The sequence below is a fragment of the Rattus norvegicus genome, chromosome 2 (assembly GCF_021556685.1).
Source record: "Rattus norvegicus strain SHRSP/BbbUtx chromosome 2, alternate assembly SHRSP_T2T, whole genome shotgun sequence".
Taxonomy (NCBI): Eukaryota; Metazoa; Chordata; class Mammalia; order Rodentia; family Muridae; genus Rattus; species Rattus norvegicus.
In genome coordinates, this window is record NC_141535.1 from 91,363,012 (window position 1) to 91,381,904 (window position 18,893).

Here is an 18,893-nt window from a genome sequence, read left to right on the forward strand (position 1 = left end):
TTTTTGGTACACACCCTTGCAAGCATTGGCTGTCACTTGTGTTTTTGATCTTAGCTATTCTAACATGTGTAAGTTAAAGTCTCAGAGTCATTTTGACTACCTTTTCCCTAATGGCTCAAAACATTGAACATTTCTTTAAGTGCTTCTTGGTCATGTGGGAATCCTCTGCTAAGAATTTTCTGTTTTTATCTGTATCCTATTTCATAAGTTGATTATTTGGTTTATTGATATCCAATTTCTTGATTTTTTAAAATATGTTTTGGATATTAGCCCACTATCAGATATGGAATCTGCAAAAATATTTTTCTATTCTGTAGGCTGCCATTTTGTATTATTAACAGTGCCCTTTGCCTTACAAAAGCTTTTCAGTTTCATGAGGTCCCATTCACTAATTGTTTATTTCAGTACCTGCAATATTGGTGTTCTGTTTGGGATGCTTTCTCCTATGCTAATGCAGTCAAAGCTAGTCCTCATTTTCTCTTCTTTGAGGATCAATGTACTTGGTTGAATTTCAAAGCCTGATACACTTGCACTTGACGTTTTTGCAGGGTGATAGATATAAATCTATTCACATTATTCTACATGCAAGCAGCCAATTAGATCATCACCATTTTTTAAAGATCCTTTTGATATTTGCGTTGTATTTACTATTTAATAAAAAATCAAGTATCTGATTGCATTTATGTCTGGCTCTTCAATTCGATTCCATTCATATCTCTCTCTCTCTCTCTCTCTCTCTCTCTCTTTCTCTCCCTCTCTTTCTCTCTCTCTCTCTCTCTCCTCTCTCTCTGTCCTCTCTGTCTCTCCTCTCTCTCTCTCTCTTATTGGATATATTTTTTTAAGATTTATTTATTTATTATATATAAGTACACTGTAGCTGTCTTCAGATACACCAGAAGAGGGCATCGGATCTCTTTACAGATGGTTGTGAGCCACCATGTGGTTGCTGGGAATTGAACTCATGACCTCTGGAAGAGCAGTCGGGTGTTCTTAACCGCTGAGCCATCTCTCCAGCCCTGGATATATTTTTATTTACGTTCTAATGTTATCCCCTTTCCCGGCTTCCCTTCCATAACCCCTATTCCACCCCCCTCCCCATGCTTCTATTAGGGTGTTCCCCCACCCACCCACCCCTTCCCACCTCCCCGTCCTGACATCCTCCTACACTAGGACTTCCAGCCTTGGCAGGACCAAGGGCTTCTCCTTTCATTGATGCCCATGGGCCTGTCTATATGTACTCTTTGGATGGCGGTTTAGTCCCTGAGAGATCTGGTAGGTTGATATTGTTGTTCTTATGAAGTTGAAAAACCCTTCAGCTCTTTCAATCCTTTCTCTAACTCCTCCATTGGGGATCCTACTTTCAGTTCAATGGTTGGCTGCAAGCATCAGCCTCTGTATTTGTCATGCTCTGGTGGAGGCTCTTAGGAGACAGCTATATCAGGCTCCTGTCAGCATACACTTCTTGGCACCAGCAGTATTATCTGGGTTTGGTGGCTGTATATGTGCTGGATTCTCAGGTGGGGCAGTCTCTGCATATCCTTTCCTTCAGTCTCTGCTCCAAACTCTGTCTCTGTATTTCTTCCTATGACTATTTTTGTTCCGGCTTCTGAGAAGGACTGAAGCATCCACACTTTGGTCATCCATTTTCTTCAGCTTCATGTGGTCTGTGGATTGTATCTTGGGCAATCAGAGCTTTTGGGGCTAATATCCACTTATCACTTATCAGTGAGTGCATAACCATGTGTGTGGGTTTTTTTTTTTTTTTTTTTTGTGGTTGGGTTACCTCACTCAGGATATTTTCTAGTTCATAATACATATACACAATTGAGTAATACTCAGCTGTTTCAAACAATGACTTCATGATATTCTTAGGCAGATCTGTTTCTCTTTATTCCATTATCATATTGTTTTTATTATTAAAGATCTGCAATAGAGCTTGAAATAGTATAATATCCAGAAGTTGTTTTATTGTACAGGATCATTTTTAACTATCTTGGGTTCATTTTTTTCCATATGACATTGAGTATTGTCTTTTCAAGGTATGTAAATAATTGTGCTGGAATTTTTATTGTAATTTCATTTAAGCTCTAGATCACATTTGGTAAAGTGGTTATATATTCTAAATTAATTCTCTGCATGAACATAGAAGATCTTTCCATTTTCTGATATCTTGCTCAATTTCTTTCATCAGAGACTTGAATTTCTTGTTATATATTTCTCTCATTTGCTTGATTGCACATGCCAAGATATTCTATATTATTTGTGGCTATTGAGAAGTGTGTAAGGGTATTGTGTCCCTAATATCAATCTCAGCTCATTTATCATTTGTATATAGGAGGACTACTGGGGGGTTGTTTGTTTTGTTTTGTGGTTTTGGTTTTTGGTGTTGTTTTGTGTTGTTTTGTTTTGAATTAATCTTGTATGCAGCCACTACTTTGAAGTTGTTAATCATCTGGGAGTCCTCTGGTAGAAGTATAGAGTCACTTATCTGTGAGAATTTTTTGTCATATCATCTGTGAATAGTGATACTTTGACTTCTTCCATTCCAACTTGTATCTTCTTGATATCCTATGGTTGTCTTATTGCTCTGGGATGAAGCCTACTTGATCATGGTGGATGATATTTTGCTGTGTTCTTGGATTTGGTTTGTGAGGATTTTATTGAATATTTTTGCATCAAAGTTTGTGAAAAATTGCTCTATAATTATCTTTCTTTGTTGATTCCTTGTGTGGTTTGTGTATCAGAATGACTCTCTAAGGAAATTCAGTAGAGTTCCTTCCATTTGTAGTTTGTGGAGGAATTTGAGGAGTATTCGTATTAGCTCTTCTGTAAAAGTTTGATAGAATTATACACTAAAACCATCACTCCCTGGAACCTTTTTGTTTGGGAGACTGTCGTCTTCCTCTATTTCCATAGTTGTTATAGGTCTACTTAAATTATTTATCTGCTATTAATATAACTTTAATAAGTAGTATTTAAAGAAAAAATTCTCCATTGCTTTTTAATGTTTTAAAAGTACGTTTACTTTAGAGATACAAAGAAAGGGAACCCAACAGGTAAGAAAAAAATGTAATATCACATATTGTTTGATATTAGAATGGCTACTCCAGCTTGCTTCTTCCGACCATTTGCTTGGAAAGTTGTTTTCCATCCTTTCACTCTGAGGTAGTGTCTGTCTTTGTCTCTGAGATGTGTTTCCTGTAGGCAGCAGAATGCAGGATCCTCATTGTGTATCCAGTTTGTTAATCTATGTCTTTTTATTGGGGAGTTGAGACCATTGATGTTGAGAGATATTAAGGAATAGTGATTATTGCTTCCTATTATATTCATATTTGGATGTGAGGTTATGTTTGTGTGCTTTTCTTCTCTTTGTTTTGTTGCCAAGACGATTAGTTTCTTGCTTTTTCTAGGGTGTAGCTTGCCTCCTTATGTTGGGCTTTACCATCTATTAACCTTTGAAGTGCTGGATTTGTAGAAAGATATTGTGTAAATTTGTTTTTGTCATGGAATATCTTGGTTTCTCCATCTATGATTATTGAGAGTTTTGCAGGATACAGTAACCTGGGCTGGCATTTGTGTTCTCTTAGGGTCTGTATGACATCTGTCCAGGATCTTCTGGCTATCATAGTCTCTGGCAAAAAGTCTGGTGTGATTCTGATAGGTCTGCCTTTATATGTTACTTGACCTTTTTCCCTTACTGCTTTTAATATTCTTTCTTTATTTTGTGCATTTGGTGTTTTGACTATTATGTGTTGGGAGGCATTTCTTTTCTGGTCTAATCTATTGGGAGTTCTGTAGGCTTCTTGTATGCCTATGGGCATCTCTTTTTTAGGTTAGGGAAGTATTCTTCTATGATTTTGTTGAAGATATTTACTGGTCCTTTGAGCTGGGAGTCTTCACTCTCTTCTATACCTATTATCCTTAGGTTTGATCTTCGCATTGAGTCCTGGACTTCCTGTATGTTTTGGATCAGTAGCTTTTTATGCTTTACATTATCTTCAGCTAAAAGTCATCAGAAAAGATAAGGAAGGACACTTCATATTCATCAAAGGAAAAATTCACTAAGATGAACTCTCAATCCTAAATATCTATGCCCCAAATACAAGGGCACGTACATACGTAAAAGAAACCTTACTAAAGCTTGAAACACACATTACACCTCACACAATAATAGTAGGAGATTTCAACACCCCACTCTCATCAATGGACAGATCATGGAAACAGAAATTAAACAGAGACGTAGACAGACTAAGAAAAATGAACCAAATGGACTTAACAGATATTTATAGAACATTCTATCCTAAAACGTTCTTCTCAGCTCCTCATGGTTCTTTCTCCAAAATTGACCATACAATTGGTCAAAAAACAGGCCTCAACAGGTACAGACAGATAGAAATAATCCCATGTGTGCTACCAGACCACCACAGCCTAAACTTGGTCTTCAATAACAATAAGGAAAGTACACCCACATATACGTGGAAGTTGAACAATGCTCTACTCAATGATAAACTGGTCAAGGAAGAAATAAAGAAAGAAATTAAAGACTTCTAAGAATTTAATGAAAATGAAGGTACAACATACCCAATCTTATGGGACACAATGAAAGCTGTGCTAAGAGGAAAACTCATAGCTCTGAGTGCCTGCAGAAAGAAACAAGAGAGAGCATATGTCAGCAGCTTGACTGCACACCTAAAAGCTCTAGAACAAAAAGAAGCAAATACAGCCAGGAGGAGTAGAAGACAGGAAATAATCAAACTCAGAGCTGAAATCAACCAAGTAGAAACAAAAAGGACCATAGAAAGAATCAACAGAACCAAAAGTTGGTTCTTTGAGAAAATCAGCAAGATAGATAAACCTTTAGCCAGACTAACGAGAGGACACAGAGAGTGCATCCAAATTAACAAAATCAGAAATGAAAGGGGAGACATAACTACAGATTCAGAGGAAATTCAAAAAATCATCAGATCTTATTATAAAAGCCTATATTCAACAAAACTTGAAAATCTGCAGGAAATGGACAATTTCCTAGACAGATACCAGGTACCGAAGTTAAATCAGGAACAGATAAACCAGTTAAACAACCCCATAACTCCTAAGGAAATAGAAGCAGTCATTAAAGGACTCCCAACCAAAAAGAGCCTAGATCCAGACGGGTTTAGTGCAGAATTCTATCAGACCTTCATAGAAGACCTCATACCAATATTATCCAAACTATTCCACAAAATTGAAACAGATGGAGCACTACCGAATTCCTTCTATGAAGCCACAATTACTCTTACACCTAAACCACACAAAGACCCAACAAAGAAAGAGAACTTCAGACCAATTTCCCTTATGAATATCGACGCAAAAATACTCAATAAAATTCTGGCAAACTGAATCCAAGAGCACATCAAAACAATCATCCACCATGATCAAGTAGGCTTCATCCCACACATGCAGAGATGGTTTAATATACGGAAAACTATCAACGTGATCCATTACATAAACAAACTGAAAGAACAAAACCACATGATCATTTCATTAGATGCTGAGAAAGCATTTGACAAAATTCAACACCCCTTCAAGATAAAAGTCCTGGAAAGAATAGAAATTCAAGGCCCATACCTAAACATAGTAAAACCTATATACACGAAACCAGTTGCTAACATTAAATTAAATGAAGAGAAACTTGAAGCAATCCCACTAAAATCAGGGAGTAAACAAGGCTGCCCACTCTCTCCCTACTTATTCAATAAAGTTCTTGAAGTTCTAGCCAGAGCAATCAGACAAGAAAAGGAAATCAAGGGGATACAGATTGGAAAGGAGAAGTCAAAATATCACTATTTGCATATGATATGATAGTATATTTAAGTGATCCCAAAAGTTCCACCAGAGAACTACTAACGCCGATAAACAACATCAGCAAAGTGGCTGGGTATAAAATTAACTCACATAAATCAGTTGCCTTCCTCTACACAAAAGAGAAACAAGCTGAGAATAAAATTAGGGAAATGACACCCTTCATAATAGACCCAAACAATATAAAATACCTCGGTGTGACTTTAACCAAGCAAGTAAAAGATCTGTACAATAAGAACTTCAAGACTCTGAAGAAAGAAATTAAAGAAGACCTCAGAAGATGGAAAGATCTCCCATGCTCATGGATTGGCAGAATTAATATAGTAAAAATGGCCATTCTCCCAGAAGAGATATACAGATTCAATGCAATCCCCATCAAAATACCAATTCAATTCTTCAAAGAGTTAGACAGAACAGTTTGCAAATTCATCTGGAATAACAAAAAAACCCAGGATTGCTAAAACTATTCTAAACAATAAAAGGACTTCAGGGGGAATCACTATCCCTGAACTCAAGCAGTATTACGGAGCAATACTGATAAACACTGCATGGTATTGGTACAGAGACAGACAGATAGACCAATGGAACAGAGTCGAAGACCCAGAAATGAACACACACACACCTATGGGCACTTGATTTTTGACAAAGGAGCCAAAAACATCCAATGGAAAAAAGATAGCATTTTCAGCAAATGATGCTGGTTCAACTGGAGGTCAACATGTAGAAGAATGTAAATCGATCCATGCTTATCACCCTGTACAAAGCTTAGGTCCAAGTGGATCAAGGACCTCCACATCAAATCAGATACACTCAAACTAATAGAAGAAAAACTAGGGCAGCATCTCGAACACATGGGCACTGGAAAAAATTTCCTGAAAAAAACACCAATGGCTTATGCTCTAAGATCAAGAATCAACAAATGGGATCTCATAAAACTGCAAAACTTCTGTAAGGCAAAGGAAGCACAAAACGGTAACCAACAGATTGGGAAAAGATCTTTACCAATCCTACAACAGATAGAGGCCTTATATCCAAAATATACAAAGAACTCAAGGAGTTAGACGGCAGGGAGACAAATAACCCTATTAAAAAATGGGGTTCAGAGCTAAACAAAGAATTCACAGGTGAGTAATGCCGAATGGCTGAGAAACACCTAAAGAAATGTTCAACATCTTTAGTCATAAGGGAAATGCAAATCAAAAGAACCCTGAGATTTCGCCTCACACCAGTTAGAATGGCAAAATCAAAAACTCAGGTGACAACAATTTCTGGCCCTGAGATTTCACCTCACACCAATTAGAATGGCAAAATCAAAAACTCAGGTGACAACAATTTCTGTTGAAGAGGTGGAGAAAGAGGAACACTCCTCCATTGTTGGTGGGATTGCAGACTGATATGAGCACTCTGGAAATCAGTCTGGAGGTTCCTCAGAATATTGGACATTGAACTACCTGAGGATCCAGCTATACCTCTCTTGGGCATATACCCAAAGATGCCCCAACATAAAGAAAAGACACATGCTCCACTATGTTCATAGCAGGCTTATTTATAATAGCCAGAAGCTGGAAAGAACTCAGATGCCCTTCAACAGAGGAATGGATACAGAAAATGTGGTACATCTACACAATGGAATATTACTCAGCTTTCAAAAACAATGTCTTTATGAAATTCATAGACAATGGTTGGAACTGGAAAATATCATCCTGAGTGAGGTATCCCAATCACAGAAAAACACACATGGTATGCACTCATTAATAATTGGCTATTAGCCAAATGCTTGAATTACCCTAGATGCCTAGAACACATGAAACTCAAGATGGATGATCAAAATGTGAATGCTTCACTCCTTCTTCAAAAGGGGAACAAGAATTCCCTTGGCCGGGAATAGCGAGTTAAAGATTAAAACAGACACAGAAGAAACACCCATTCAGAGCCTGCCCCACATGTGGCCCATACATATACAGCCACCCAATTAGACAATGGATGAAGCAAAGAAGTGCAGACCGACAGGGACCAGATGTAGATCTCTCCTGAGAGACACAGGAAATACAGAAGCGAATGCCAACAGCAAACCACTGAACTGAGAATAGGACCTCCATTGAAAGAATCAGAGAAAGAAGTGGAAGAGCTTGAAGGGGCTCGAGACCCCTTATGAACAACAATGCCAAGCAACCAGAGCTTCCAGGGACTAAGCCACTACCTAAAGACTATACATGGACTGACTCTGGACTCTGACCTCGTAGGTAGCATTGAATATTCTAGTAAGATCACCAGTGGAAGGGGAAGCCTTTGGTCCTGCTAAGACTGAACCCCCAGTGAACGTGATTGTTGGGGGGAGGGCGGCAATGGGGAGAGGATGGGGAGGGGAACACCCATAAAGAAGTGGAGGGGGAGAGATTAGGGGGATGTTTGCCCGGAAACCTGGAAAGGTTATAATACTCGAAATGTAAATAAGAAATACTCAAGTTAATAAAAAAAATCACATATTATACACTTCCTTCGAACATTTTTCTCTATTCATTTACAACTACTGCCAACATCATTATTAAATGTAGAAGAGAGTTATTTCACAAATGGTATTGAGGCAAACAAGCAACCAATAGCTATGATATGCTTTATAATGAATGTCATATGAAGGACTGATAATTGGACCCGAAAGTTTAATTAGTTAATTAATTAATCAATTTACCATGTAGCAACTTAAGAAAATAAGGATTTATTTTGACTTTGTGGATGGAGAGTACCTTTAATCATAATGTTGTGCCTTGTTTACGAGCTCCAAAAACTACCAAGGAGTTGATTTCAGTGCAATTGCACTAGGTTCTCTTGATTTCAAGCTCAAGCTAGGACCTGTCTCTGACACAACAGTGGGGGAGGGTGAAGCTCCTAGATCTGAGTGGGACAAGATTTTATAGAAAATGGTAAGCAAGCAAGGGGTTTTATAGCCTGACACATATCTGATTGTAGGTGGGGAGGGCTTTACAGAATTTTTGTTTGTCCTTTAACATAATTGACTGGTGCTAGAAACCAAAACATAAACTTAACTTCTACCCTCCTCCTGATATGTGGTTGGTAGGAACTGGAGGGTCTGGTGCAGTTATGTAACCTGCAAATGAAGGTTTGTTGGGGAGTAACCTAGAAACTAATGCTACATGCTGGCTTGTTGGGAAGTAAGCTGAAAACTGGTGCTTGGTACTGCCTTGTTAGTTAACTCAAGTTCAAACTTAGGTCAAGTTCTCTGGGATGAGTCTGAACCCAACAAAGATCTGGTCTCTCAGGAGAAACAAAGACATGGTAGCAAGTCTGGGATGTAGCTTCTCACATGTGGCTGAAGACAAATAGACATAAGACATAAATGGTGGTGATTTGCTTACTTTCTCCATTTTATTTTATTCTTTTGATACACAGGACTCACTAAGTGTTCTTGAACTTGTTAAGGGTTTTTATTTCCTCCTTAGTTAACCTTACTAGAATCATATTTAGAGACATGCCTACTGGTGTTTCCTAGGTAATTTGAAATCACATAAATTTGACCTTCGAGATTAAGTTCAATAAGGACATTCTTGTCAACACCCAAACATTATTTTAAAACAGTAATATTCCACTCCATTCCCATAACAGCTTAGGGCTATCTCATAATGCAAAATACACTAAGTCTACTTCCTGGATTCCTCTACCATTTATATGATTATTCAAAAGCCTGATGTCCCTTCTGGGCACAAAACTCTCTCCTACTTCTTAGAATCTCTAAATTCTAGAAACAAGTTGCACATTTCCAACACACTATGAAACAGAATAAGCATTCTCATTTAAAAAAGGAAGAAGAGGAGAAGGAAGAATGAGAGGCAGCGTTCCTTATATCCTAAAAGTTTATGTATGATGTGCCTTCATTTTCAGTAAGTTCTAAAATGTCTTTAACTGCTTCTTTATTTCTTCCTTAACCAAGGTGTCACTGAGTAAAGTGTTATTCAGCTTCCATGTATATGTGAGCTTTCTGTTGATTTTTGTTGTTATGAAGAGTAGCCTTGGTGATCTGATTGGATGCATGGGATGATTTCAATCTTCTTATATCTGTTCAGGCCTGTTTTGTGTCTGCTTATATGGTCAGTTTTGAAGAAGGTACCATGAGGTATTGAGAAGAAGGTATATTCTTTTGTTTTAGGATGAACCATTCTATAGATATCTGTTAAATTCATCTGGTTCATAACTTCTGTTAGTTTTACTGTATCTCTGAATACAAAGAATGCAGTGCTAAGAGGAGACTACATAGTTCTGAGTGCCTCCCAAAAGAAACTGGAGAGAGCATGCACTAACAGTTTGACAGCACACCTGAATCCTCTAGAACAAAAGAAATCAAATACACCAAGAGGTGTAGAGGGCAGGAAATAATCAAATTCAGAACTGAAATCAACCAAATGGAAACATAAAGAACTATATGAAGAGTCAACAAAACCAGGAGCTGTTTCTTTGAGAAAATCAAAAAGATAAATAAGGGAAGTCCCACACCCGCGGATCCCGGCCCGCAGCAGCTCTCTGCCCCCAGACCCTGTGAGAGAGAGACCCAACCGCCTGGTCAGGTGGGCACTCCTGAGGCTGCAGAGCGGAAGACACCACCAACACTGCTCACCCCTGCCCACATCCCTGGCCCAAGAGGAAACTGTATAAGGCCTCTGGGCTCCCGTGGGGGAGGGCCCAGGAGCGGCAGGACCCCTGCCTGAGACACCACCAGAACCTGAAGGAAACAGACCGGATAAACAGTTCTCTGCACCCAAATCCCGTGGGAGGGAGAGCTGAACCTTCAGAGAGGCAGACAAGCCTGGGAAACCAGAAGAGACTGCTCTCTGCACACACATCTCAGACGCCAGAGTGTGGGAGCTGTATTGGATTTGGGCCTGGTTGCTTTGTCACTGTGTGGCACAAGAAGTTTACATTCACAGAATGTTGTCAGCCTGAGCCAGACCCTTCTGGGTCTCCAGCAAGGTTTGACTCCTGCTGAGCCCTGCCCTTGCATGTGGAAGCCTTTTGTCCCCAACTGGGAACAGTCTGGCCAGGTACTTCTCACCTGAGTCAGAATTAGGCTGGCCTTCCTGGTTATTTCCCTAATTTATTCAGGCCACATAGTCGGTCCTTTGTTACCGAAGTCTCAGCCAGGGTTCCCCACTGTGCTTGACAGATACCTGCTAAGTGGTGTTCTTTGGATATATAGTTTGGTCAATAAAGAAACCAGAGGCTCTCTTCCTCTTCTGGCTTGACACGAATAACCTGTGTGTGTGTGCTTCTTTCATCCCACAGGCTTTCGCCCGATTCTCGGTACCGTGTCGGTGCTTGCGCCGACAAATGGAGGTCCCACCGAGATCGGAGAAGAAAGGAGTACTGTTGGGACGTCCCGGGAGCCCGGCCGGCATAGAAGCAGGGACGGATTGGGGTAAGATGGGCCAGAAAAGGCCTGGATGATTTGGGCTAGCCTGAGTAAAACTTGTCATATAAATGGGACAAGGTAATAGTAAAGCGTTTTTACATATGCGTTCTTTTAGAGTTATGTTTTAGTCTTTGGACCCCGACTAGAGATAGTTTACACCCTAGCATGAGAGAGAATGGGCTTAGAAAAACAGTCCTGCCGGACTCTTCGCAGATGCTTTGGATAAAGAGAAAAACTTTTCAGAGCTCTCCTGGGAACAGAAGAAAGGCAGGAGACGTCCTGCCTCTCTGCTGGCTCCTATTGGAGAAATGCTTATTTCTGGTTCTGGGTTCCATAGGTAGGATATGTGGGTCCCTTCGGAGGGACACCATCTAGAATTTTCCCTCTTTGTCTATTGTCTGTCCCTGGTGCACCAGGCTGTCCATGTCTGTCAGTTTATGTCTGTGGTTTTTGTTTCTCGTTGCTTAAATGTTTTATGTTTCGTGGTCAAAAGAAAAAAATGGTAAAAACTTTATCTGCCAGTCGTTCACACCTTGACTTGGTTTTAACTCGTTTCAAGAAGAGAACAATGAATAAAAAACAGTTTCAATTGGCTTTTAGAGCCTACATCTGTAGCTAGAAGCCTAAGTCTACTGGACAAGCTCCCCAGGGGCTGGCTAAATGTTTATACTAGCCTATCCTAAAGGCACTAGGAGCTTCACAGCTTCTATGATAATAAAACTGAAAAATCTTTGACTATGATTATTGGACTCAACAGGTGACATGGTGCTTGGTGTAAATATTAAAGACATGTGTAGCCACTTCAATTTTGTTTCTGATTGGTTTTAAATGTATAAATATGCTCTACACGCCTTGGCTATGTACTATTGGCTTTTAAGTTATTAGATATGGTTAAAAGGTGTAACATTGGTAAAAGAAAATTGGCTTAAAACTGTAATTTGGATGAAGTCATTCTAGATAACATGTGACATGGGCCAACCTAGGGAAACAGATCTAAATTGAGGTAATATTTTTATAGAATTCTTATTCTAGAAACCAGGCTTCTAAAAGATTTTAGGACAATGTCTCTTTGTTGAGGTATTTGAGACCGCACCATCGTGCGTTCATATGTAGGAATTGACAGTCATAGCCAAAGTTGTGGTTTGCCCTAAAGTTACTATATTTTGATGATAATTCCACTGCCCCAAGAACAGCTGCCTAGTCACATACTCAGAATTCAGGTGACTTTCCAAAGTTGTGGCTGTGCTCTGGTGTTACAAAGAGATCTTAAAGATTGTGATTAAAGATTGCCAGTGTTACGTTGACTAACTCAAACTTATTTATAATTTTTAAAAAAAAATCAAACAGGTAGAGATTGTTACAAGATTTATGAAAGATTGATGAGGTTTTAGAACTTGTGAGAACATTACAGCCAGTTTGCTTACTCCAACGGCCATTCCAAGATAGATTTAGAGGATTGATTTTATACAATTAGTTTACGTCCTGGTGATTGTGAGTTTTCATTTTGTGAGCTTGCTTATAATTTTAGAGAGCCCATAAAGTGATATCATTAAAATTTTTACTAAAGAATGGCTAATAGCCTTATATTATGAAATTTTGTCGCTTCTTCAATGTAAGAAGTTAGAACTTTAATCTTTAAGTGTATATGAAAATTTTTACTACAAACCTTTACAACTAGACATATTTCTGACTAGGTGAAATAGAAAGATTCACATATTGACATGATCCTGTTCAGGTATTTTTATGGGGAAGAGGGAATGTTTGTGTTTTTTCTACAGGATGCTACAAGAGTGTGCCAGCTGCCAGAGGTGGTTGCTGAGACTTGCTGATCCTGGTTACATGAAGATTCAGCTCTCGTGATTCGGGTCCCTGGAGTCATTCCTCTGCCCTGAGAGGAAGATAGAAGATCCCCCCTCATTCCCCTGGTGACTCTTGCTGCCTTAACTGGTGTGGTCATCTTACAGTCTATAGCTTCACAAGAATGCCATCTGCGTGAAGCTGCTATAGACTGGAGAACTCTGCCCTGTTTGTACAGATCTCAGACATGGTTCCCTTGCCTGCTGGTTGTTCAGAGAAGAATGGCTGATCCTGAACTGTCCTGGCTATACGTTATTTTCGCTGCTATTGTAGCAGCCATTTACTGCTGCAGACATTGTGTCTACAGTGTCTGAAGTTACCCTCCCCCCATTCTATTGTTAGGCAAACACAGTGGGTGAACTTTCTGGAGTAGTTGTTTACAATTGGGAATTCTAAATTTTATTACAGGTCTAAATTTTATTACAAGAGCCGCTCAACAACGGTCCTTGTGCTTCTTTTCACATGCTGAGGAGAACCAGTAAGACAATGTACTTGATTAGGTGCCCACTACTTATCAGGAGAGGCTCAACTTCCACAATCTCCTAAATTATTATCACCTGGCTCCTACTCTTTCGCCCCTGGGCTCAAGTAAGAGGAATGAGAAGATGACCTGATGTAGTTTTCCTCAGCGACGGGCAACTTCCTCTGACCCTTGACCAATCTAGACACGGACCCTTGAGGGCGACAAGGTGATCCTATGTCAGAGAGGCTGGGGTTCGAGAGGTCGATCCTAAGACAGAGGTGACTACGCCCCGTTTAAATGTACGGGCCGGTCAAATGCTCCTCTGCCCAGTTTCTCCCTCCTTAACCACACACACGGTTAGCCCAGAACGGTGTGTTACAACATAATTTCATTCCTAGCCATTAGGGTGCAGTCCTAACTGCAAGAGTGGCTCGCCATGGCCGAGCTGGGCACTCTGTGAGGCATGTCTGATCTCTCTCAGACCACTACTTCCACCTAATGGTCTTTTATAAAAGAAATACGGAGGAGTTGTGGGAGCTGTATTGGATTTGGGCCTGGTTGCTTTGTCACTGTGTGGCACAAGAAGTTTACATTCACAGAATGTTGTCAGCCTGAGCCAGACCCTTCTGGGTCTCCAGCAAGGTTTGACTCCTGCTGAGCCCTGCCCTTGCATGTGGAAGCCTTTTGTCCCCAACTGGGAACAGTCTGGCCAGGTACTTCTCACCTGAGTCAGAATTAGGCTGGCCTTCCTGGTTATTTCCCTAATTTATTCAGGCCACATAGTCGGTCCTTTGTTACCGAAGTCTCAGCCAGGGTTCCCCACTGTGCTTGACAGATACCTGCTAAGTGGTGTTCTTTGGATATATAGTTTGGTCAATAAAGAAACCAGAGGCTCTCTTCCTCTTCTGGCTTGACACGAATAACCTGTGTGTGTGTGCTTCTTTCATCCCACAGGCTTTCGCCCGATTCTCGGTACCGTGTCGGTGCTGGCGCCGACACCAGAGGAAAAAGCCAAAGACCATCTGGAACCCTAGTGCACTGAAGCTCCCGGAAACGGCGGCACAGGTCTTCTTGGTTGCTGCCGCTGCAGAGAGCCCGTGGGCAGCACCCCACGAGCGAACTTGAGCCCCGGGACCACAGGTAAGACCAACTTTTCTGCTGCAAGAAAGCTGTCTGGTGAGCTTGGGACACACGGAAGCAGAATTCCTGTAGGACCGGGCACATTCTGTGTTTACCAGAAGTCCCACACCCGCGGATCCCGGCCCGCAGCAGCTCTCTGCCCCCAGACCCTGTGAGAGAGAGACCCAACCGCCTGGTCAGGTGGGCACTCCTGAGGCTGCAGAGCGGAAGACACCACCAACACTGCTCACCCCTGCCCACATCCCTGGCCCAAGAGGAAACTGTATATGGCCTCTGGTCTCCCATGGGGGAGGGCCCAGGAGCGGCAGGACCCCTGTGCCTGAGACACCACCAGAACCAGAAGGAAACAGACCGGATAAACAGTTCTCTGCACCCAAATCCTGTGGGAGGGAGAGCTGAACCTTTAGAGAGGCAGACAAGCCTGGGAAACCAGAAGAGACTGCTCTCTGCACACACATCTCGGACGCCAGAGGAAAAAGCCAAAGACCATCTGGAACCCTGGTGCACTGAAGCTCCCGGAAACGGCGGCACAGGTCTTCCTGGTTGCTGCCGCTGCAGAGAGCCCCTGGGCAGCACCCCACGAGCAAACCTGAGCCTCGGGACCACAGGTAAGACCAACTTTTCTGCTGCAAGAAAGCTGCCTGGTGAACTCAAGACACAGGCCCACAGGAACAGCTGAAGACCTGTAGAGAGGAAAAACCACACGCCGGAAAGCAGAACACTCTGTCCCCATAACTGACTGAAAGAGATGAAAACAGGTCTACAGCACTCCTGACACACAGGCTTATCGGACAGTCTAGCCACTGTCAGAAATAGCAGAACAAAGTAACACTAGAGATAATCTGATGGCGAGAGGCAAGCGCAGGAACCCAAGCAACAGAAACCAAGACTACATGGCACCATCGGAGCCCAATTCTCCCATCAAAACAAACATGGAATATCCAAACACACCAGAAAAGCAAGATCTAGTTCCAAAATCATTTTTGATCATGATGCTGGAGGACTTCAAGAAAGACGTGAAGAACTCCCTTAGAGAACAAGTAGAAGCCTACAGAGAGGAATCACAAAAATGCCTGAAAGAATCGCAAAAATCCCTGAAAGAATTCCAGGAAAACATAAATAAATAAGTAGAAGCCCATAGAGAGGAGACACAAAAATCCCTGAAAGAATTCCAGGAAAACATAAATAAACAAGTAGAAGCCCATAGAGAGGAGACACAAAAATCCCTGAAAGAATTCCAGGAAAACACAATCAAACAGTTGAAGGAATTAAAAATGGAAATAGAAGCAATCAAGAAAGAACACATGGAAACAACCCTGGATATAAAACCAAAAGAAGAGACAATGAGCTGTAGATACAAGCTTCACCAACAGAATACAAGAGATGGAAGAGAGAATCTCAGGAGCAGAAGGTTCCATAGAAATCATTGACTCAACTGTCAAAGATAATGTAAAGCGGAAAAAGCTACTGGTCCAAAACATACAGGAAATCCAGGACTCAATGAGAAGATCAAACCTAAGGATAATAGGTATAGAAGAGAGTGAAGACTCCCAGCTCAAAGGACCAGTAAATATCTTCAACAAAATCATAGAAGAAAACTTCCCTAACCTAAAAAAAGAGATACCCATAGTCATACAAGAAGCCTACAGAACTCCAAATAGATTGGACCAGAAAAGAAACACCTCCCGTCACATAATTGTCAAAACACCAAACGCACAAAATAAAGAAAGAATATTAAAAGCAGTAAGGGAAAAAGGTCAAGTAACATATAAAGGGAGACCTATCAGAATCACACCAGACTTCTCGCCAGAAACTATGAAGGCCAGAAGATCCTGGACTGATGTCATACAGACCCTAAGAGAACACAAATGCCAGCCCAGGTTACTGTATCCAGCAAAACTCTCAATTAACATTGATGGAGAAACCAAGATACTCCATGACAAAACCAAATTTACACAATATCTTTCTACAAATCCAGCACTACAAAGGATAATAAATGGTAAAGCCCAACATAAGGAGGCAAGCTATACCCTAGAAGAAGCAAGAAACTAATCGTCTTGGCAACAAAACAAAGAGAATAAAAGCACACAAACATAACCTCACATCCAAATATGAATATAACGGGAAGCAATAATCACTATTCCTTAATATCTCTCAATATCAATGGCCTCAACTCCCCAATAAAAAGACATAGATTAACAAACTGGATACGCAACGAGGACCCTGCCTTCTGCTGCCTACAGGAAACACACCTCAGAGACAAAGACAGACACTACCTCAGAGTGAAAGGCTGGAAAACAACTTTCCAAGCAAATGGTCAGAAGAAGCAAGGTGGAGTAGCCATTCTAATATCAAATAAAATCAATTTCCAACTAAAAGTCATCAAAAAAGATAAGGAAGGACACTTCATATTCATCAAAGGAAAAATCCACCAAGATGAACTCTCAATCCTAAATATCTATGCCCCAAATACAAGGGCACCTACATACGTAAAAGAAACCTTACTAAAGCTCAAAGCACACATGCACCTCACACAATAATAGTGGGAGATTTCAACACACCACTCTCATCAATGGACAGATCATGGAAACAGAAATTAAACAGTGATGTCGACAGACTAAGAGAAGTCATGAGCCAAATGGACTTAACGGATATTTATAGAAAATTCTATCCTAAAGCAAAAGGATATACCTTCTTCTCAGCTCCTCATGGTACTTTCTCCAAAATTGACCATATAATTGGTCAAAAAACGGGCCTCAACAGGTACAGAAAGATAGAAATAATCCCATGCGTGCTATCGGACCACCACGGCCTAAAACTGGTCTTCAATAACAATAAGGGAAGAATGCCCACATATACGTGGAAATTGAACAATGCTCTACTCAATGATAACCTGGTCAAGGAAGAAATAAAGAAAGAAATTAAAAACTTTTTAGAATTTAATGAAAATGAAGATACAACATACCCAAACTTATGGGACACAATGAAAGCTGTGCTAAGAGGAAAACTCATAGCGCTGAGTGCCTGCAGAAAGAAACAGGAAAGAGCATATGTCAGCAGCTTGACAGCACACCTAAAAGCTCTAGAACAAAAAGAAGCAAATACACCCAGGAGGAGTAGAGGGCAGGAAATAATCAAACTCAATGCTGAAATCAACCAAGTAGAAACAAAAAGGACCATAGAAAGAATCAACAGAACCAAAAGTTGGTTCTTTGAGAAAATCAACAAGATAGATAAACCCTTAGCCAGACTAACGAGAGGACACAGAGAGTGCGTCCAAATTAACAAAATCAGAAATGAAAAGGGAGACATAACTACAGATTCAGAGGAAATTCAAAAAATCATCAGATCTTACTATAAAAACCTATATTCAACAAAACTTGAAAATCTTCAGGAAATGGACAATTTCCTAGATAGATACCAGGTATCGAAATCAGGAACAGATAAACCAGTTAAACAACCCCATAACTCCTAAGGAAATAGAAGCAGTCATTAAAGGTCTCCCAACCAAAAAGAGCCCAGGTCCAGACGGGTTTCGTTCAGAACTCTATCAAACCTTCATAGAAGACCTCATACCAATATTATCCAAACTATTCCACAAAATTGAAACAGATGGAGCACTACCGAATTCCTTCTACGAAGCCACAATTACTCTTATACCTAAACCACACAAAGACACAACAAAGAAAGAGAACTTCAGACCAATTTCCCTTATGAATATCGATGCAAAAATACTCAATAAAATTCTGGCAAACCGAATTCAAGAGCACATCAAAACAATCATCCACCATGATCAAGTAGGCTTCATCCCAGGCATGCAGGGATGGTTTAATATACGGAAAACCATCAACGTGATCCATTATATAAACAAACTGTAAGAACAGAACCACATGATCATATCATTAGATGCTGAGAAAGTATTTGACAAAATTCAACACCCCTTCATGATAAACGTCCTGGAAAGAATAGGAATTCAAGGCCCATACCTAAACATAGTAAAAGCCATATAAAGCAAACCAGTTGCTAACATTAAACTAAATGGAGAGAAACTTGAAGCAATCCCACTAAAATCAGGGACTAGACAAGGCTGCCCACTCTCTCCCTACTTATTCAATATAGTTCTTGAAGTTCTAGCCAGAGCAATCAGACAACAAAAGGAGATCAAAGGGATAC

General features: G+C 40.5%; 1 long non-coding RNA gene across 8 annotated transcripts in view; it reads left to right on the forward strand.

Moving 5' to 3' along the window:
- The window catches only part of LOC147996159 (uncharacterized), a 92,284-nt gene that overhangs the window by 58,339 nt on the left and 15,052 nt on the right, over positions 1-18,893 (forward strand). The window lies entirely within an intron of this gene.